The following is a 22,204-nucleotide window of genomic DNA, read 5'->3' on the forward strand; positions in this document are numbered from 1 at the left end:
CCCCTCCGGCCATGTCAGCGGGGCCCGGCCCCTCAGCAGGGGCGGCCGGAGCCCCCCGGGTAGCCAGCGGTGCCCGGTGTGCACCATGGCTCTCCCATACCGGCAATACTTTATTTCATTCCCAGAATAATTCATATTTCTAGTTACTTTAACCTGTACATCCCCGAAGTTCATATTCTGAAGTGTTACGTGTACGTTCATTTTTCTCTTGCAACGGATGCCCTTCCCCTCTTCTGTGTCCGCCAGAGTACTCAGTGAGGAAATCTGTGGAGGTTTCTGGATTAAGGTGAAATCTGTATTTATTCTGTAAGTGTCAGGTGTTAAACACTGTACCCACCCAACCCTGAGAGCCCCGTGGGGTTTGTAGGTTGCCCCTGCGAGCACAGCCCTCCGGGGTGCGGTACTGCCTGGGAATGGCTGCCTGGGAAGCGGGATGCTGCCTGCCCCGGGCCTGCCTCGCCGTGGCACCTGGCACCCCGACAACTGATTGCTGTGGTGATGGTCGCCCCTCTCCGTGCAGACTTTAAAGAGATCAGACTGTCTCCCAGAAACAGCAATAGGAACATAATGTAAAAGATTGCTGAAAAGATACTACCAAACAGGGAATGAAGTCCTATCAGAGGACTGAGCTCTGTGGATGAGGAATTTCTGAGCGTTAGCAAGCGCCTGTCCTTCCAAATGCTTAAACGATTTGTTGCATACTAGAGGTTATTTCATAGAATCATAGAATCGTTTAGGTTGGAAAAGACCTTTAAGATTTGTATTCCCCAGTACTTCATGGGCAGTAATTATTGTAGGTCTGGCAAATTCCTTACTAAATTTCTTTGACAAAAAGACAGGGCTCCAATGTGAAAAAAGAAATGGCAGAATGCTATTTTCCAGTCACGCACACTGAAGTTTTCACCAGGCATCCAGTACTGAAAATAAGTTGTTTCTGGAAAAACTGATATTTAAAGAGGCCCAGAACAGCTACTTATTTTCTCACAAGCAGTCATATGAACAGCATGCTCAGTGTAGAGCTAAGAGTCATTTGGAACAGGCTCATTTAAAGCCTCCTGCCCCTGCTGGTCCTAGGGACCCAGTTTTAGAAGAGCTTTTCTAGCCTCCCAAATGGGAAAAGCTTCACAGAGTTTCCATATGTCAGATCAGACTGTCCTGCTATTGGAGCTTCTAAGTGTGCTTTCCTTGGCTGCAAGGTGCTCTGCTCCTGTACTTGACTCTTCATCTCGGCAGCCAAACATTCAGTTGTAGATGCAGATTTTGCAAATAAGCTGGGATTTTTTTCCCTTATTAGGAAAAAAATTTTTTTTTTTTAATTAAGGAATTTTTTTTTTTTCCTCTTTCTGAGTTTGCCCCTTCCTTTATCGCTTATTGAAAGCTTGTGATCTGATACTGTCTTTGGTAACCTGATCCTGAAATCCACAACCTTTGGTTAAATAGGTTCTTTTGACATCGCCAGGGTTTGCTTGTATTTGCTGGATAGATTTATTTATTTATTATTGTTCTCCTGTTCTGAAAGCTGCTTTGTTTGTTTTCAGCAGTGCTGAACCCATTCCAGGTTATCTTGTTTGTCTGTGTTATTAAAAGAGGCAGAAAAGCTGTTATCAAAATTTCTGGGCCACAGAGGAAAAAGCAGAGAAACAAAAATTAAGTAAATTCCAAACAACAAAGAGCCACAACTCAATTTTAGTGAATTCTAGTTGCGTCACAAATTATCTTAAACGTTAAGCATTGCAGGCTCAAAGGTGGTTTCCAGCCCTTCTGTACCCCATCGTGTTTTGTGCACCAGTGTGTTGCGGTGGGAGAGGGTTCCCATCTGGGAGCAGATGCTTCCTCTTACTCTGCACCTGAGAGTGCAACGTTTCCTCTTCGTTCACAGAAAAAAAAAAAAAAGCAGAAATTGTACTCTTGTGCAGCACGGATCAGCCTTCCCTTTAATGAAGTCTGCTCGAATTTGGGTTTTTAACATACGTCAGCCACAGGACAGAAAGGCTACAGATTGCCAGCTTGCATTTCCCAAAAACCAACATACTTCAGTGTCAAGGTTTTGGTCCCTTTTCCAAGCGTAAGCATCCCCATTGCAGGACTAGGTTTCGTGTCCAGTTTGAGCACTGAGCAGAGCAGACCTGTAGATAGCAGCAGTGCTCTAGCACTTGCTGCTCAGCCTGGAGCACTGCTGGGCACAAAGCACCCCTGAAAGAAACAGCAGAATAAGGTGTCTTTTTGAAAAAAAAAAAAAGTGGATAGTTTGGTTTTCTTCTTATCTCCTCACATCTGTCAGTCAACATAAACCAAAGCATGATTTAATTAAAAAAAAGAAGTCTTGAAGTGTTGCTTGAATAACTGCCCCATCTCATGGAAAAAAAAAAAAAAAAACAAAACAAAACACAAACACCAAACCCTATTGGTTTAACTTGAGGTCATGAATAAACAGAAGGAAAACTATGGCCCTCAGAATGAGGAGGGGAAGACCAATAATGATCAATACATATGTAATTATCCCTTGTCTTCTGTGTCACGCTAGATTATTACAGAATGCCGTGATTGCCAGCAGACTTTAAACTCCACTAAATGCTTTACATGGCAGCCACCAGGTCTCTCAGACTAGCAGGTGGTTTCTTTTAGGACAGTACATTTGGAGATGATGTGCCCATGTTTGGGCAGAAATTGTGGGATCGCTAGGTGAGGTTATATTGCATGTGTCCTGCAAGTGGTCAGGTCACAGGATCACGATGGTTCTTCCAGGTTTTCAAGTTTTTACAGAGCAATTGCTTAAAACTATTTGAAAGTTTTAATTTTTTCAGACAGGTGTAATTTTGTACTTTGAGTTTCAAGATATATTAATGTAATAAAGGAGAATTTGGCTTAGATAGCGGTGCGACTAATGAAGCTGGTAAAGAGACGTGATTGCTGAAAAAGTGTAATTAAGTAGCTCCAGTTACTTGACAGAACTTGGCAGGAAAGAATAATCTGACTAGATTGCAGATAGCTGTGAACCACCCAAACAAACCCTAAAGGGAGTGGTTTTTCATCCAAATGAAACTGAATGGAACGGAAATACCACGAAGCCATTGTTAACGCTGTTGGGGTGAGGGCCAGGTTGGGACAGACCATTGTGCATTTGGAGCTGTAGGATGGGGTTTGGAGCTGTGGGACAGGTAGGGTTCATGGCTGCACTGAGCAGCAGCGGGTGCGAGGTGACTGCAGGCGTGCTGTGATGGAGAGCCCTCAGCAGCTCCTACAGCTTTACTCTGCGGTCGGCAGGAAAGATCAGTCTCCCCTAGAGCGGAGTGGTCACCTGCAGAGCGCAGGTTTCCTACACAACACAGAGTTGCCAATTAACTTATTCCTCTTAAGGTAGCTGCATCTGACAAATTTTGCAGGGTCCAAGATGTCTAATCCCTGTTACACCTGGGCATGATCCCAGGGGATACCACGAAACCCACTGAAACAACTATAGAAATCCTTCCACTGTGTTCACATACGGTATACACACTAACATCATCTTCTCCAGTTAACCTGATTCTTCCCTTCTGAATGTGTCACAGATTGTCTTGGAGTGTTTATTGAAAACATTTTTTTTTTGTTGGAAAACACTTGACATACTGGATATCAGCATAGTGATAAGTTTTCGTTGCAGATTTTGAGGTGCCTGAGTCATGTTTGTTTAATGTATTCCCAATTTCAATGGTCAACGCATTTTCAAAACATGCCAGCTAACCTGATGTCTGCAATCTATTCAGACAGGAAACAGAACAGAGGTGAGAAAAGGGATGCAAAATTACCCAGGTTCTTAGGGAAAAGGGGCTTGAAGACAAGTTGGGCAAAAGGAAGAGTTGTTCTTCCACTATTTTCTCCTGCAGTTTGGACTGGGCAGAGCCTCTGTACCTGAAGATCGCTGTGGTTGTGCTGCTGTGAAGGCTCATTCCCCAGACTTGGATTAGGACCACATCTCCACCTAGGTACAGCAAGAAATGCAACAGCCATGTCCTCCCAAGCCTTTGTAGCGTTTGCTGCCAAGTAGGATGGGCACAACCATATCACATACGATTACGTATGGGATCCCAGAGATATTTATTTAATAACTCAGCTTTTTAAGTCTCTTAACTCTGCCCTTAGTAAAAAAACTCACATTCCCCATACTCTTAAAGCTGTGACTTTTGGGACCAAATATAGCTAGCATTTCTAACCACGTAACTCTTTTTCCTCTTGCTTGTTCCACTCTAGGAAATTCAGCTACCCCTTTACGGTCAAGTAAAGGAGGATTTTTTTCTGATTTGTGAACTTAAACAGGGACATGGAAATCAGTACAGGAAGTTTCCCTTGGTGCTTGTTAATTTCCTCTAGTCCTTGCTTGCTGTGTACATAACCAAGAGCTGGAGCATGTATATTTTGAGATGATAGGGGGAGATTAAATGCTTCTAATTAGCACAGCTCTGTTACTGCACGTGGTTCAGTTTTCACAGATTTAATAATGTGGATAATGACATGACGATTACACGTTCCCAGTTTCAGTTTTGCAAGGAAAACTTTCTAGGAACGTTCTCAATCCACCGTTTAACACACACACGTGCTTGAAGGCTTCAACGTGTTTTTCAGGTCTCCTCAGACACAGCCAAAGTCTCTTTAAAACTTCCCAGCTTAGAGCAATGTCAGTCTCTCTGCATAGACGGTGTGTGTTGCAAATGCTTTTTCTATCCAGCCAAACCCCAAGATAATCTCAAGAAATAAACCCAAACATCTAGGAATTATCTTTAAATGAGAAAACGTGAGTTTCAGTGGCTGTTAGTGGCAGCACGCATGGGGAGGTGGCGGAGAGCGAGTCTTGTTGCCAAAGGCCAGGGTGAGGGGTGTGGATGGAGCCAGGCAGCTCTTCTTGTGGACTCTGTGGTGCCTTGAGCCAAGTGACCTGCCAGCGGTCAGGTCTCTGTCCAAGAGGCATCATGCCTGGCTGGCAAGTCTGTGCACTGTGACTACCCGGTAATTAAAGATGTGGAGAGAAGGAGGCTCTCCGGACTCCCTTGAATCCAGGTCTGTGCTGTAGCGATCTGGGGTAGGGAGCAGCATCAGAGTTGGAGACCTGAACGTCCTCACACCTGGAGTCCCACCAGGGATTCCTGCTCCTCTCCTGCTTGCTTGTGAAGCCAACCCATAGCTCTGTCCTGCCACAGAGCCCAGGGTCCCAGCTCCACATCTGTGCTCCCACCTGACCACAGACTCAGGTTCAGATCACCCTTGGGATTACAGTACCTATCTGACATGCTTAAACTAGAAACGGCTAGTGCATCCAGAGCATAACTGAACACAGGCACCGGTGTCCAATGATACGCCACAAAATTGATGGAGATACAGCATATGCTTTTAGGCTTAGGTAAAAGTATCTTAAAATACAGAATGAAACTGTTTAAACTACAAAGGAGGTTAGGAAAAAAAGCTGAGAACAGTTTTACTTGCTGTTTGTGAAACTCAGTTTCTTGTGCGGTCTTATTACAGCTCATTTACATAAGTTGGGTTTGGTTTTTTTGTTTTCATTTTGAAATTTGCCACTTTGGCTTTCTGCAGCTTCAAAGTCTAGGTTCAAATAATATATGAAATGTATGCGTGCAGTATCAAACTTGATAGCCCTGCCACTTTATGCAACTATTTATGGATACAGGGACAAACTTTATGAGTAACACTGAGGGCTGAGTAGAAAGGAGCTAGGAAGAAAAATTACTTTACCCAAATAAAGTTATGTCATTTCAGTAGCTCAGACAACATTTGAATGTTGCATCATTTTGCATTTTATGGCACTGTTGCTGCATAAGCAGGATACTGAGAATCTGGGTCAAAAAGGGGGTGTAAATTACTTTCTGAGGACAATGATTGCAATTGTAGTGCCTTTTCCTTGCTGGGGAAACATGGGTTAATATGCTGCTCACATCTGTGTAATAGAAACCCAGAAGGCATCTTGCTGGAATTATGGATGCCAGGCATTTTCCAGAGCCTTGTCAAAAGCTCAGTTCATTGCCAGTTGCTAATTTAAAGATACATATGCCCCGTGGCAGGACAATTTTTTCTAAAACGTAAAAGAACCTAACCTTAGAAAGGGTGCAGGTGCTTTATAATTAATATTTCATGGTTCCGAATCGGTGTAATTGGTGTTCAGTGCACTGCAAATGCCCGGTATTGATGGCTTCTTCTCTTACCAGCACATGGCATGAATGACCATTTGCAAGCCAGCAGTGGTTTCATCTTCCATTCTGTGTTGAGGTATTTCAGCGACTCTAAAAACCAATACTTTGTCACATTAACACCCAAGACCAGCCACCTATCAGGGTCTGGGTTATAAATAGAGATCCTCTCCAGAAGCCTAGTCTTACCTGAGACGTCCATGTGCGAGTGCCACCAGGCGTGATCCTTGCATGCCCGTTACTGGGTGGTTGCAGTGGATCTCTCCTGCAAAGAGGAGGGAGGAGAGGTTGCACATGTCACTGTGCACGGTGTGCTCTCCCAGCTCAAATTGGTGAGAGCATGTGCTCTGTTGGTTTTGCTGAGCAGAAAGTCATGCTTGGGTCAGCTTTGGAAGGCTGTGTGAAAGGAGGAGAGGACAGGGCAGGCAGGAAACTGGGCTATGCTCTCCTCCAGAGCCTTCGAAACACACCAGCCTTGTTCTGCCAGGACTGTCACTTTTCTGTGTTTAAACTGCAGCTATTGCCTGGTATTTTGCAAGGCGAGTGCATTCGGCCAAGTAGCACAGTAGGTGGTATTAAAAAATCCTGTGTGACCACGCCGCTTCCCCATAGCTATTTATTGTACCATGGACTACAACAGCTGCACTGAGTTTCCACGTGACATACATGTCTGGTCTGTGCCAACATATCAGTCAGCCCGTCAAGTCCTCTTATTTATATTGCGACTTTCATAGCAGCAGTCTCACTCCGCTTCACATGTTATAATTAGACCTTGAAAACCAGTTCAGATAAACATAACTCAAATGTTAAAAATCTCCAAACTGATTGACATAAACAAGTAAGGTAGCGAGGGGCTGGAGAGTTTGGTTTTGATGTGTCCTTGCCAGCATGACTTTGGCATAATGGCCCAGCTCTGTTTTGAACAAAATACAGCTTTCATGTAGTGGTTTCACTTTGCACCTTTTCCCCCTTGGCTAAACTGAAGACAGTTAGCTGTGCAAGAAAGGAATATCGCGTGGCATATTTGCAGAGTAGTGGTCGTCGTCTTTGATTACATTACCTTACAGCAGAGCAGGGTTCACTCATTTTTATCTGTTGCAAAGTTGGTATAGCTCAGACCTTGTCAACGCTGTGGATGTGCTCCAACTATAGCCACTGATCTAATTTCATTGCAGATAGGCAAAACTAATTAAAAGACAGTTGTATCCCGCAATACAGATGACTGAAATATAAGCTGTAATTGAACAAAGGGAGAATTTGCCTATAGGCCAAGAATAAAGCAGTGAGGATTTTTCCGGTTGAAGAGGAAGAATTAAGGAAATTGAGATTTGAAACGCAGACCTAATACTGTAAAGAAAATGGAGGAGACTCTTAGAAACATGGGGGTTGTATTGTTATTATGGCCTGGTTTGATTTCAGGAAGTTAAGAATCTCCTCATTGAATTCAGAAATTCAATTTGCAAATGTATTCAGTCAATGAGTCTGCTTTCTTCCCCAGTCCTGACAGATGCTAAGATGTAATATCTGGAATCGGAATTTGGGACCTCTTGCTGGCCACCTTTATTTCTTGGCATTTGTCCAATTTTTTCATTTAGTGCATGGCATGGTTGGAGGGGGTTATGTGTGGGCTCCCAGGAAATCCTAAGTTTGAGACGAGACGTTCATGAGGTGCTAGCTCTCAGCATCATTATTTTTATGAATGTTAACATTTAATGAACTTCTTCCTTGCCTTGAAAGCATTTGACGCTCCAGGAGTCTGTTTGTCAGAGGTGGAATAAAAACAAAAACCCATGGTCTGTAATATATTGAGAAGTGTAGTCATGCATAAAGGCAAAAAACCTCCACTTGTATCCAGATTTTAGTTATTTAAACTACATTTGTTGTCTGTAATAACCCAGATCTTTGCAGCCTTAAAAAAACATAGATTGTCACTTCAGCCAGTGCTGGCCAAAGTAAATATGCTGTACCCACAGAAAGCATTTTACTCACTGGTGTAAAAATTATATATTGCACACATATAAGTTACTACAAAAAGCATAAGAGCTTCATGTACTAAGCAGAAGACTTCCCTGCCATATTTCTGCAGGGACCATAGGATCCTGCCCATGGGAATTGTCCTCACAGTCCTGAGAGCGAGATACAAGTCATGCTCTAATATAAGCAACAAACATACGCAGAAGAGGCTCACTCCAGAGCTACAGGGGCCCATAGCACTTTGCCACATAAATGGTACTGTTTTACTTGATAGACCCAGAAATGTGCCATCCGAGGGTTTTACAGGGTGTGCCTGTGTCAGACAGATCTGAGAGCTTTCATGCTTGTGGCATGGTTAACAACTGCGCACAAAATCATACCGAATATTGGAGATACATAGTCAGACATACTAGGGTTTGTGGCACAGTTAAAAACGGCACACAAAATTGTACCAAATATTGGAGATACATAGTCAGAAGTCCGGATGAGCTGTGTGGTTTGGTAAGGCCAAGCAACCCGTACCACAGCCGGGAGCAGAACCCCGATGCTTTTACAAGCAAATCCCTTTCTGTGTTCACTAATGAAAGTTTGCAAAGCACTGGCTTCTGTGAAGGAAATGGTATGGCAATGAGAAGTATTAATGAGATTGAAGCTATTTTTAAACTGCTAAAATCAAGCTCAGTTGTTTAGGAAATGCTGCTGAAATTCATAGTTGTTTCAGTGCAGGTTTAATAGCGGTCCCGAGGCTGACAGAAATAAATTGAAGCTGTGTAAATACAAGTCCATAGAACAAAACCACTCTGAATAAAAAATGCAAAATTGGTGTAGAGATCTCAGAATAGACCAAAATGTTTATCTGCTTCAGGTAGTGAGAATTATTTTGACTTCTGTATTGGTTGCAAGTCATGTTAGAGTGTTTCTGGCAAAGCTGCAGGTGAATTTATAGCAATTCAATATGGATGTAACAAAAAATACAGCCCTGAGCAGCTGGACAGCATTTAATCTGCAGCAGATTTTGCAAGTGGTAAAAATCCATTTTAATAACAGATGCATGTTTATAATCACATTCGTCAAAGGAGAGCTGCACATCCAGCATACCTTGGAGATGTCTCACTAGTGTACAAATAGGGATCACACTCAGCATCTCCAGAAAAAAACCTGTGGAGTCAGATGCGGGGGTGGCAGGGCAGTTTAGTCGATGCCAAGAAGGAAAATGTCACTTTGATTCTTTGTCTGCTATCATGATTACAAGAAATAACCTAGGCAGCAGCAGCCCCTTTTAGCACTTTGAAAAACACGCTTTTGCTTGTTTGAGATTCAAGGTGAAAACTGCTTTTGGGGGTTAGGAGCGATGGGTTCTGCTCACATTTTTGTGCTGCTTCGCACAGTAGGGAACAGGCTTGACTAGCTGCTCTGAGCTACCAGCACTTAATTAAGTACTAAAAGTTTCCTTTAGGATCTAAAGTACAGGGAGTGTAAACTGTCATACTTGGAAATTAAACAGCCTGACACCAGAAAACATCTTGGTTTTTTGTCCTTCTCTTAAATTCCAGTTTTCTTTAACATTTGAAATGTATAGAAATACAATACATTGAAGCAGAGCTGCTTCAGGGATGTCCAAGCACAAACCCATACGCTGCTGGTGAGTAACAGCAGCAGGGGAGGAAAGAGGAAATCTTGCCCAGGAGGAGCTGGCACATTCCTGTTACCGTGGTACTGTCAGGTCCTTCAGACTGATACAGAGCAGATCCTTATCTACAGGAGTGTACACAAGGAAAACTGCAAGGAAAATAAAGGCTGCATCAGATCTTTCATGATCAAAATCCATGGCTTCAGGGAGCCCTTGTATTGGCAGGCTGATAAATGGATTTTTCTTATTACAGTCTTTCTCCTTACGAAGTACCGTCCACAGCAAAGTTGCTGTGAAAATTACCCTTGAAGCCTGCTGCAGAAACGGGGAGAAGATGACTAGGCGTGAGATATTTTGGAAAGATATCCTGTACTTGCAGAGTATTACTGAGCATGCATTGCGATCAAAGCAAAGCAAGCTGGTGCTGTGGCAGCTTACTCAGAGGAGTGGGCTAAGAAGGTATCCATCCGTCAGAGAGCTCTTCCCAAAAGCTCTTTATATGCTGAGAAGCAAGGGCCTCACATAAAGCTGGGCTTGATTTCGCCTACCTTGGTGATCTTCTACTAAAGATCTTGGAGTGCCAAATCAGCAGGGAGAGAGGGTCCTTAGCCAGGCTGTTAAGCAAATCAAGCCAGGAGGCACAGCTTGAAAAATGCGGTTCACAAGAAATAGTGTCCATACGCCCTTCTGAATGAGTGGCCATGCAAAGAGATGAGTAGTCATGATAGTGCTTTCCAGCAATACCCAAGTTGAATGTTTCTTTTGTAAGAGTAGAAATAGCCCAAATTAGTCAAATGGTAATAATTCTGTAAACCATAGATAAGGCTTGCACTGTAAGTGCAGTCCCATGCACTCCTCATTTTCCACTGCTGCAGGTGAAAAGGGGCTCCCAAATCTGATCTCACCCTCCCAAATCTGATCTTACCCTCAAGAACAGTTCACTCCAGCCTTTCTGGCTGTGTGAGGGCCTCTGAAGGCATGACAAAAAGTAGTTGCAGAATATTTAATCTGTGTGCTGCAGTGCTGCTGAGAAGTCCAGCTCCCTGCAGTGGTGGAGTCAGAAAAGAAACTGTTCTTGCAGGAATCGTAGCCAAGTAGGTAGGCTGCTGCGTCCATCACATTTCTTCAGAAAAAATACAGTATCCTGAGTGGAAAAGATAGGACAAAGTGCCCTTCCTTCTCTAGCAAGGAGGAGTACTCAGGCATTGATAGAGCAGATGGGAAGAAGCTTCCCTAAGCCAGCTATGTGCTTGCAAAACCCTGTGGCAAATCCCCTGTTTCTGTGAGGGATTCTTCTCTGCTTATATTTTATTTCAAAGGTTTCATCTGGGAATAGAGAATTTTAATTTATTTATAGAGAAGAAAGAAGTCAACATGCAAAACTCATATTTCAAATTCTCACTGATTTCACTGCTGAAAGGCCCTATTCAGAGTCAGATGAAAATACTTGCCTTTAATGTGTGTTGGGAAGAAACTAAGCATGTGACTGAGAGATGCGCATCCAGGAGTTTTTCTTAAACAACCATTTCCATTTCCCTCACATATCAACAGGAATATCTTTCGAGCTGCCATCTTAAAAGCCCTGTGGCTTGATTTTTGGGTGAGAACATGAAACTTTCCTCTGCTTCTGGCACAGCCATGGGCCTGCTGGGGCAAGGCAGTTTCCCTTTGCATGGATTTCCCCATCTGTAAGACAGGGATGACAACCCCACCCTGATCTGCTGAGTGCTGCAGGCTGGCAGGCATGAGCCAAATCATCGCTTTAGAAGAAATTAGAAAAAGGAAGTGTTTATTATACTTTATGTAATAACGCAAAGTGGTGTGGTGGGATACTTAAATGAAGAACCTCATGGGCTCAGACAACAGAGAAACAGGCTGTTAAAAGGGGGGAAAAAAAGAAAAATCAGTTCTTTTAACCTTCCCGACCTCCACTCCATGGCAACCTGCTGCTGAGGACAGCTCAAGGAGATGCACTGAATCAGCACATCTCTCAGCTGCTTTGGCCACTCGCCCTCCTCGCCCACTCTTTGGGCTTCCCTGGCTATCACTCGGTCTGTATTTATACCGCGCTCCCCAGATACTGCAGTGGTCTCTGTGGTATAAATACTGCTAGACAGCTGTATATCACTTTTGTCACTGAGAGGTCTGAGTATGGTACAAATATGATTTAGCAATGGGTCTCCGTGGTGGAAGGGAGGGTTTGGGGCTGCTTTCTGCCACCATGACTTCTTCCATCACTGAACTCCCGCCTTGGGACTTCGTGCCTGCATATAGGTTGAGGGAAGTTGGGATAAATGTGGGGCAAACCTCTTTCCTTAACAACAGTGGCATTTTGAGGTGTGCCGTGATGGAAACGAACTGTAAGGCTTGCTGCTCCTATAGCATCTCTGCATTGCAGGAGAGCACCAGGTTTTGCAGGCCTGATAACATAGCTATTTAGTTTTCGGGCCAAAACTGGCTCCCCTACAGATGGTGCAGAGAACAGGCTTGAGGCAGTCCTGCTTCATCCACCTCTGCTTCTGCAAGTGCACACCTGGGGTTGAGCAGGGAAACCAGTTGCAGTCAGCCCAGGAGGGAGGTCATGGGCTGCTGGAGGGGTGATGGTGGTGGTCATGGTCAAAGTGGAGGGCTTAAGCAGGGGGTACACTGGTGTGCAGACTTGGCAGGTTCAGGGTATGGAGAGATTAGTAGCATAGGAAAGTTTAAACAAGTGCACGTGTGCTGAGCTTCTCATCTTGTTTTGTTTCATTTTCCAGAAGAAAAACCCAGCATCTTTTTCCATTATGATAAATGTGTGGGACTTGGAATAGCTGTTTTGAAATGCTCGGACTACTTTAGGAGTCTCTACATAGGAAAACGTGTAAAACTTATAACAGAGTTAGAGGGGAAGAAATAATACAGGGTTCTGCTTTAAATCTCCAGGAGTGTCCCTGAGGGAGGTGAATATAAAACACTGTGGATTTACTTTGTAGAAAAGTTTCAACATCAGAGCTGTCAAACATGAGAGTTCAGGAGGCTGATTCTTCTTTTATCAACTGAAAGTCTGACATTCTCCCCTCCAACATCACTAAATTTGTTGGGTTGTCTCTGTTAATTTAGTTGAGCAACTACACAGTGCAAGAAGGGAACAGAGGCTATTTTTAGTGAAGCTAATTATTTGTTGAAAAAGCTAAAATTTCTTCCGGTCCGTCAATTATGAAGCCAAATACAAAATTTCAGGAGTCAGTCATCCATTTGTTTTTGCACCGTGACATCTGCATGGGCAAGTCGGAGAACGGTATTTTAATTTCTGCTCTCTGAGCTCCTTTTTGGGGGGAGGTTAATGAGAAGGGCAAATACTGTATGCACAAATTAAGGCACGTACTTCTTTTTGAGTAATCCTCAATATAATTTTAATATAGTTATGTGGAATAAAATAAGTCTATAGGGAGTGGACAGAGAGTAGAGGTAGTAGTGACAGTTTGTAATTTCTGTTGGGGGTATGAAAAAGTCCTGAAACTCTTCCAGGCGTTGCCTGAAGGCTCATCTACTAAGCAATTGCTCTGAACCCCCTCTCTTCCACTTGGGATAGCCTTGCAGCTGTCCAGATGACCCATGAAGGTGGCCTGTCACCTAAATTTAAAGACCAGATTTAAATTTCTACAACTGTGGTTAGCACATGATATCTGAAGCCAGAGGAGTGGAAAAATGGAATTGTCCTTCTTGGCAGGGCTTTGTCCGACAGCTGTAGAGTTGCCCAGTTTTTCTCATCACCTAGTCTGGATTTTTTTTTTGTTTGTTTTATTTTTTAACGAAGAGAAAAACACAGATGGGATTTCAGCTGGTAGCTGTGCTCTTTGTGCAATTGTAATATCGCAGCATCCTCACCTCATCCCGGCCTCTTGTGAGCAAGAAGAGAAAATAAAGGATGCATACTGCAGACTGAATGTATGTAACGTGGCTGATGCTGTTCTTGACTTTGCATCCAGACCTCCAAGCTGCCTTGCTTCAGGCTGTGGGAGGTGGGAGGTGAGCGGAAAGAATGAGAGGTTCAGAGAGCCACATCCATGTCTTGGGGATTAGCCAGGGACTTCTGGTTTGCATTTTTAATGAAGGGTGAGCAGCCCTGTTTGCACCAGGCTGCAATCCTGCCTTCTCCCCGAAGGCGGGATAAAGCGTACCTTTCGAGTCAAGCCACTGTAAGTCATTCATCGAAAACAGCACAAGCACCAGCTTTGCCGAGGAGAGGGCAATGCATTACCCTCTTGCTCTTGCGCATAAATTTCCTTAGAAGAAACTACCTGACAGGCATTTCAAGAGGGTATCCAGGAAAGAGCAGCGAGCGGGTGCCAGCGTGGGATTCTCCACATTGCTTCCTGCTGGTCAGCGGGGCTCGCAGGAGCCTCTCTCTTTCCCTTGCTCCCCAGTAAAGGTTGCACAGGTTGGCATCTACAGAGGGAGCCCAGGAGTTTTTCCTTCCGCAGCCCTACGGAGTCAAGTTGGCTGAAGGGGTGCATGTTTGGAGAGAAAGAGCAGGAGGAACGGGAATCAAAAAGCCTTTTCAGCTCAGTTGCAGTTTTACAGTAGAATACACCTTTTGATTTAAAAAAGAAGGTGCTAACATTTTTACCTCTTCTAGCTTCTGATTTTAGCTTTAAAAATCAGTCTTTTCCCCTAGCTGAAAAACATGGAGACATTTTTTTTCGAAATATTTTCTTCCAAATGTCCTCCCACTGGTTCTGTTGCTTGCCCTGTGGACTCACACTTTGTCAAGACCATGCAAACATCTGTAGCCTCACTGGCTTGCAGATGGTGCCACTACCTTAAAAACCAACCGCGTTTTGAACTGTTAGCAGAGTCCAGGCCTTTTGAAACCAAGAGTAAGATGTTCTCCTTGGCTTGTGTGGATACACAGCATAAAACAACAAAACGAAAGCCTTTGAGTGTTTCTGTGGCACTAGGAAAATAATAGTAGCATGAGAGGAAGTGAAGGAGGTGAGGGCAGAAAATACATTTCCAAACACACTCCTTTTTCTTACTTTTTTAACTTCTTAACCAACTCTTTCACTGTATTTTAAATGCTTTTACCACTTCCACTTGAAGCAGTAGCAAAGGAGGGTCTACGATGGCAGGGGGCAAAGCAAGCTGGCGAGACCCTGCTCGGCACTCATTACCCCGCGCATCCACCCATGCTGGAGAATTTCATTGCGAGTGGGTGTGACGATGCACAGCAGCCCCTCAGCCGAGGTCCTTGCCCTACAAGGAGAAAGCAAGGCTCGGCGTTTGGAAGAACCATCTCTCTCTGAGGGTCATTTCAACCCAATAGGTGCCAGGTCTGTGCGTCCATCCTCCCAGATGCCACCGCTGCTGAGGTCCCCAAGGATGGGGCTCGTGATATTTAGAGAGCAGCATATCGCCTTTCCTCAGAGCTCGGTCTGGCAAGGCACAGGAGGTGATCTAGCAGAGGAATTTCAGCCTCCAAGGGCTGTCTGCCCTGTGGGGGTATTTCTGTTTGGATGAACTGGCGTACAGAAGGGTAATATGAAGTGTTGGCATGTAAGCGTACATGGTAAAACTTCATAGGAAAATTAAAGTTGGAAGTGGCCTCTGGAGTTCATCTAGCCCAACCTCCATCCATAAGGCTGTTGCCACCATCTGTGCAGCTATCAAGGGCTCTTGTATGAGTTTTTCAAAACAGTTTTTGTCAGTGCAGTAATTGCATCATAATTATCTCATTATGTAGCCATAAAAAGCAAGGATGATGACAAAAATTGGGAGGAACAAGAAGACAAAATGACAACAGAGCTCTTAACTCTTAATCCCCAGCAATGTTTGAGTTAAACCAGAACTTTGAATCCCTAATGTTACCCACTGGTATGTACGGGTTTGCATCTAATCTTTTGATTATGTATTCAAAATATGTTATGTATTCAAAATGAGTTACATAGTCAGAAAGCGTACTGCCTTAATGAGTTAATCAGTGCTTGTTCACACTGGATTTGCAGACCTTATTTTCCAAATATGAAGAGGTGGTGGAAAAATGCTATTTTTTGTGAGAGTAGTGAAAGTGTAATTGCAGAACCTTGCACCATGAATAATATGATTATTTTTGGAAAGAACTGAGGGTCAAACAGCCTTTTAAGGCAGGAAATGTGAGACAATGGATAACCAGTACTGTCCATAGCATATGACGCAGGAAGAACAAGAAAATATTAAGAAAGTCTTGCAGAAACTTCTTTCTTTGAACATAACCCTTCTCTGTATACATGTATATTCACACATCCTTTTCTGATTCATGTGTTTGCTGTGTAGTATAAGCTTTGTTGCTGATATAGGAAATCTTTGGGGTTTTTTGTATGATTTGTACTCCATTGTCCATCATGAATCCTATTAATCTGACTGGGACGCCGATACCTGAAGGAGCATGTTGCCTTTGTGTGTAGAGCAGCAGGGCTGTGTGGGATCCAGGGGTGAATAATGTCACACGGTTTAATGCAGACATTAGTGCGGTGAGGAGCCGGACCCCAGCGGCTGGAGCAGAAGAGGTCTCAGCATGGCATGGCACTGAAAGCAGATTGAAAAAAAAAAAAAAAAGCCTCAGAAAAAATAACCAGATGTAATTCAGAGGAGCCCAGTGCAGACCTCCGGTGGCTAATCCACTACAGAGGTTAATGAGAGCTGCCTGCTTGCCTGCTGTGCAACTACCCAGAACTGCTGCAGCAGGATTGACCATCCATCCACCTAAATCCCTAATATGGTCCCTGCATTACATGCTTTGATAGCACTGAAGCCAGCACATCAATTCCCTTCCCTTCTGCACAGCGCTATTCACCCAACAGGAGAGATGTTAGGGGAAAAAAAAAAAAAAAAAATCACACTCTAGCATGGAGCACAAAGTACTCCCCGGGAAGCCGACATTGTGGGATAGAAATGTGCCAAGGAGGAGAGGACTGCAGCCCTGCTCCCCCATATCCTCTCTTGCCTGCCCAATACATCTATCCCAGTAAGTATTTTGTTCCCTGAGAAAGCAGATAGTTTGAGATGTAAATTGAAGTTTGGATACCTAATAGCGCATCATAGCTCGCCATGTGACAAGGAAAAACGTAGCCTTGGATTTGGGTAGCTAGCCATTTAAAAAAGCACTGTAGTAAGCTCTGTCATGGTATCAGCAGGTAGCTCCAATTTATGTGTGACATAACCAGTTGTAGTTCCTTCCCAGAGGGATATTTGCGTCTAAAAATAAAGATGGCACAGTTTGTGGTTTTGGCAAGATGGCACAAATACTTTTCAAATTACTCTGTTCACTAGAAAACAATTGCACTTCGTCCTCTGATGAGCGCCGGCACCTGCTGCCTTCTGAAGTTTATTTGCAGCGTGTATCATCAGCGGGGCCTTGAAGTGCCATCGGTCCATGTTAGGCTCTGGAGACCTGGAACGCACGAAGACCTGGCCTTTTATGGACTCCACCTGGAAGCCCATCTTCTGCTGTAGCATCTGAAACTTTGTTTTATTCCTTGCCCTACAACCCTCCCATGGGAAGGGAATATAACCTGCATATCCAAACGATGGAGTACATGCTGCTCTGGTTGCGGTTTCTGTTCACTCAAGGGCAGTGGGTGCTTCGTACGGCTCTACCCATCTAGGTGCTGAGGACCTAGCTTTCCAGCTTGTCATCTCGCTGTGCAGAAGCCAAGCTCCAAGCAATCTTTGCCACCCTGTGGTCTGTAAAGGAAATGAATGAAATGTGATCACATCCATGATCTAAAAGAGCCGTGAAAGGGTATTTCTGTACAAAGACATATAAGCTTTTCTCATCAGAAATGTGGCAAAAGCTGGTCTGTCCTGTTACTTTCAGAGGACTTGTATGTGTTACGTTATTCCCCAAACCACCAGTGGCTTTGCAGCCATAATCTGGTCTTTAATTCTTTCTGCATGCATTTCACCGTATTAAAAAATTATTTACAACATAGAGCTATAAGGATCATAAATATGTCTATCTCAGAGGTGCAGAAACTCAATACTTCTAAATGCCCTTGGATGTAAACAACGCTGTAGAGTAGGCACTAAATGTTATTTTAATGGCATTTACTCAGTGAGGCTGGCCTGTTGAACAGTGAGGGGCGTGTTAAGAAATATATTGGTACTATGAGTTCCTTAGGAAAGGGAGTGGAAGGCAAGTCATGATGTGGCATGATTTCCCAGGCTGTAGGGAGAAAAGCTGCATAAACTCCATGTGTTTCTGCGCCTGTCTGTGGCTGTTTGCATTGGCAGTTAATTCAGGGTTTCCTATGAGTGAAGAGCACACGTGCAAGGGAGCAGGGTGTCGAGATACTGAAGTTAACACCAGATAAGCTAGCTTTGGAGTCGGAAGCAATATAAGCACCGCACCGAAGCACTGTGCTGGAGGTAACTGCCTCAGCTGAGATGCGTATGGTTACAATCTGATATGGTCCTTGCCTCTGGGGTCTGTGCTGCTGTACAGCAAGGTCGTGAGGTGTAGGTGTCTGTAAGGGTCAGGGTGGTCTCATCCTGCACTGCCTTGCACAGAGTGGGCATGTTCTGGGTGTCCTTGCATACCTCTCGTCATGCACGCTGTTCCCGGGTCCAAAGCCGGAGCCTCTCAAATAGCTCCCTGAGAGCTGTACATGCACCCTGCGCTCCTGTGCCGAGACAAGACAGCTGCAACTTGTCTCCCTTCCCCTTTGCCACCTATGGCAGTGAGACGCGGCTGGCAAGGGTTTAGCTCTCCTTAAAATTCCCAAATGTCTTCTGCCTTGAATGAACGTGATCTAGACCTCGATTAGACGTCTACCGCCCCCGATCCTCTTGTGCACAGCATTTCAATATGATTGACTTAAACCCTGAGGGCTTTGAACCTGCTCGTCCTAACATGGATTAGTGCTGCTAAAATATGGGCACAACAGATGTCTCTTCTGTCCCACAGGTGCCAATCTGCCCCTTAGGTGCCCCTAAGTGCATCTCCCTTGTTGCCATTTAGGCAAGGGACTCTGCAAGGTCCCTGCAGACACTGGCCCTATCTCGGAGAACTGCTAAAACTCTGCAGTTAAGCATTAGCTCGTTAAAAATGTGGTTACAGCATGCAGTATTACAAGTAAAAGTATTGCCTGTAAAAGGCAAACACCTAAACTGAATGTAAGCCCTAGGTTACAGCTGGGAGACAAGAAGGTGTTGGAGAAATCCACAACAACCTGCATTTCTCTGGGAGTTCCCATGGGACTATCAGACCAGTTTGAAAAAATTCAAATAAAGCAAGTTGTCATCCTTACCCAGCAAAAGCAAAAGCAAAAATGGCTTTGCCTCATTGTAGGCAAAAGTAGCCAAGCTTTTGGGCAGAGGTCACTTCTAATCCCTCAGTGGGAAATGGTGCCTTCTGTCTCTTCGTACCATATAGAAAGTTTTCAAGCAACCGAGCAAAGGACTGCAATGTAGGACCAGCACAGCAGAAGGATAGTGACTGGTTGATGAAGGCTACCGAAGCCTCCCTGGAACCTTCTAGCTAGAAATGTTTCATCTGCCCCTCCTCTGTGCCGCTGTACAAGCAGACCACACGAAGGATGCAAGCACAGCCTGGCCACCTAAGGTGAGAGAACAGAACCAGCTGCGCTCAGAGTCTTCATCAAAATACAGAACCAGGGGTAATTGTGCTAATTGCCCCACTGCTGGGGTTGCACAGGCAGCTCCCCTGCTCCTGTGCCTGGTGGTGTTCATATTAGAGCAGGTCCTGCTACTGTTTATAGATGCAGACGGGTTTTTCTGAATGAAATTCTTGATCACGGAAATGTGCAGGAAGCTTCAGAATCTGAGAAAATTGTATTTTGCCTGAACACAACATATGCTATTGCAGTCTGCTGCTCAAACCAGGAGAAAAGGCTTATTTTCGTTGAGTGGTTTAAACAAAACTGTGTTTCTTTTTTCTTATAGGCTTAATTGACAATTACAAAGGGAGGAACTGGGTCAGATAGATTAAAGACAGATTCAAAATGAAATGTCCTCAGAGCTGCCTGTTTGATGCCTGCAGTCTAGCAGGACATGTGCCAGGTTTACTCGAATCACTTCATTTTCTCTCCTTGCTGCCTCCATTTCAGTCCCTCAGAGCTTTTGCTGGAGCTCTTCTGTGAGGTTTGGACTCTGATTTTACAGCACCTAAGCCAGCCGTTACCCTGTCCTGAGTGGAACCTTTGGCAGGGACCACAGTATGGGCAAGGACAACTACAGTAGGGCACCTGTTCTGCTTAAAACAGCTAAGATGCTTAATTTCGGAGGTCTGCTAACTTGCCAATTGCTCATCTGATGTGCAGAGATACTACATGAGTTTGATGCGCTGCCATTCAGGTTAATAACCTGTAATAGGTGTGGACAAAAAGGAACAGAAAATCCTATGTGGTGTTTTGCAAAATGCCGTGTCTGCATTTTGGGCATCACAAAACTCAGAGCTATTTGGAGCCAGGATTTTAGTTGGATACCTTTAGTTTGGCAGTAAAACTCTTCTCAAATTCCACTCCTGACCTGGGTCCTAGGAGGTGTTTCAAATTAAATCTTGAAATTCTGAAATCGGGTATCTCCTTCTAGGCTGCCTTCAAGTGCAAGAGGTGAATTTTATCAGGATGCTTGTAAAGTTAGCTCAGCACTCTGTGAATGTCTAATGAAGGTCAGAATAGTCTCCCTGATGGTTATCCGTGCTGCTCATCAGATGTAATGAGAGATTAACGAAAGCACAGGCTCAGTTCTGCTCCACATGCTACACTGAGAGCGGTGAAGGTATTGTACCAGATATTTCCTCCCATCTGGCTCTGAGAGCGCGCTCTCTATGGAGAGCTCACATGGAGAGGTCACATGAACTGCACAATTACTAGATTTTATTAGACAATTTTTGACATCCTTCCTGATGGCTCTACCACATGGTTAGCTTGAGCTCTTCATCCTTCATTAGCAGTGATAATGATGTCAATTTTCACTCTTTGCTCCCAGTTGCTATGAAAAAGCCTTGGCCTTCATAGATGCCTGATGACTGCTCAGCCTCCACTACTTACACTTTTGTGCAAATGTCCTGGTTTTGACTGGGATAGAGTTAATTTTCTTCCTAGTAGCAGGCATAGTGCTGTGTTTTGGATTTAGTATGAGAATAATGTTGATAACACACTGATGGTTTAGTGTGGCTAAGTACTGCTTATGCTAGTCAAGGACTTGCCAGCTTCCCATGCTCTGCCAGGTGCACAAGAAACTGGGAGGGGGCACAGCCAGGATAGTTGATCCAAACGGACCAAAGGGCTATTCCATACCATATGACGCCATGCTCAGTATATAGATTGGGGAGGGTTGGCCAGGAGGCAGCAATCACTGCTTGGGGACTGGGTGAGTGTTGGTCGGCGGGTGGTGAGCAGTTGCATCACTTCTTTTTTTTTCCCTGGGTTTTGTTTCTCTCTCTCATTGTTCTCCTTTTCATTACAATTTTTATTATTATTATTGTTATTATTTCAATTATTAAACTGTTCTTATCTCAACCCACGAGTTTTCTTACTTTTGCCCTTCCGATTCTCTCCCCCATCCCACTGGGGGTGGGGGTGGTGGTGAGCAAGTGGCTGTGTGGTGCTTGGCTGCTGACAGGGGCTAAAACACAACAGCAAACATGGTGCATATACTTATCCTGCAGATTAAGGCACTCTGAAATAACTTTGCTTAGACAGTTCACCCTGAAAATTAGGCAAGTGTCTTTAGCACCTGTAGGCACTAAACAGGACTCGGTAAAATAAATCCAACTTCAAAGATAAAACCAGTAATTATGCTTTTATACTGACTTAGCTGAAACTTGCCTTGCAAGTATTTTGTGGTCAAGCTCCCACCAAAATGTGCCTTATTTTTAAAGGGATGCTTTGTATTTGTACTTTGTACTTACTGTGCATTTTAGCAAAACCCCACAGCTGCACTGTCACTTTGCAGTGACAGCAGTAGAATCAGTGTTGTGTTTTAGTTTGTGGGTTATTTTCAGTGTCAGCTTTTATTAAAAAAAATTACCTGTGATTTAATAGTAGAATCTGAGAGTGACTACTGGACCTCCACACCAGTACAGCTATCTACACTGTTTTTAAAAATACGATTAATTTTGAATTTTAAGTGTTTGAGATTGGCAATACAATTACTTTTTAATCTAGTGCCAAGAATTTAACCTGTACTTTGTCTGAGGTGTTGCTATGAATTATTGACAACATGACCTTTGGCTTGCTTTCACCAGATTTTCATGTTTTAAATTGATACCGATCAAAGACAGAAGCTGCCCTCAGCAGTTGGACTAGAACAGCAGTTAGCCTTAGGACTGGTGGATCCTCTAGAAAACCTCAGCAATTCAGGGCTTTTATTCTTGAGTTTCCTCATCATAGTTTTTTTCCTCATGCTCTAACTTCTCTAGTGGAAATTTTTGCAAGTAACCATT

At 44.0% G+C, this 22,204-nt stretch overlaps 1 protein-coding gene across 1 annotated transcript in view; it reads right to left on the reverse strand.

Moving 5' to 3' along the window:
• The window catches only part of DAPP1 (dual adaptor of phosphotyrosine and 3-phosphoinositides 1), a 62,211-nt gene that overhangs the window by 24,524 nt on the left and 15,483 nt on the right, over window positions 1–22,204 (reverse strand). The gene's annotated exons all lie outside the window — the stretch shown is intronic.

The sequence above is a fragment of the Pelecanus crispus genome, chromosome 4 (assembly GCF_030463565.1).
Source record: "Pelecanus crispus isolate bPelCri1 chromosome 4, bPelCri1.pri, whole genome shotgun sequence".
Lineage (NCBI taxonomy): Eukaryota > Metazoa > Chordata > Aves > Pelecaniformes > Pelecanidae > Pelecanus > Pelecanus crispus.